Raw genomic sequence first — 645 nt, forward strand, 5'->3', positions numbered from 1 at the left:
AGAGCGTTGGGCCAGTAACCAGTAGGTAGCCTAGTGGTTAGAGCGTTGGGCCAGTAACCAGTAGGTAGCCTAGTGGTTAGAGCGTTGGGCCAGTAACCAGTAGGTAGCCTAGTGGTTAGAGCGTTGGGCCAGTAACCAGTAGGTAGCCTAGTGGTTAGAGCGTTGGGCCAGTAACCAGTAGGTAGCCTAGTGGTTAGAGCGTTGGGCCAGTAACCAGTAGGTAGCCTAGTGGTTAGAGCGTTGGGCCAGTAACCAGTAGGTAGCCTAGTGGTTAGAGCGTTGGGCCAGTAACCAGTAGGTAGCCTAGTGGTTAGAGCGTTGGGCCAGTAACCAGTAGGTAGCCTAGTGGTTAGAGCGTTGGGCCAGTAACCAGTAGGTAGCCTAGTGGTTAGAGCGTTGGGCCAGTAACCAGTAGGTAGCCTAGTGGTTAGAGCGTTGGGCCAGTAACCAGTAGGTAGCCTAGTGGTTAGAGCGTTGGGCCAGTAACCAGTAGGTAGCCTAGTGGTTAGAGCGTTGGGCCAGTAACCAGTAGGTAGCCTAGTGGTTAGAGCGTTGGGCCAGTAACCAGTAGGTAGCCTAGTGGTTAGAGCGTTGGGCCAGTAACCAGTAGGTAGCCTAGTGGTTAGAGCGTTGGGCCAGTAACCA

Source organism: Salvelinus namaycush, chromosome 31 (assembly GCF_016432855.1).
Source record: "Salvelinus namaycush isolate Seneca chromosome 31, SaNama_1.0, whole genome shotgun sequence".
NCBI classification, from domain to species: domain Eukaryota; kingdom Metazoa; phylum Chordata; class Actinopteri; order Salmoniformes; family Salmonidae; genus Salvelinus; species Salvelinus namaycush.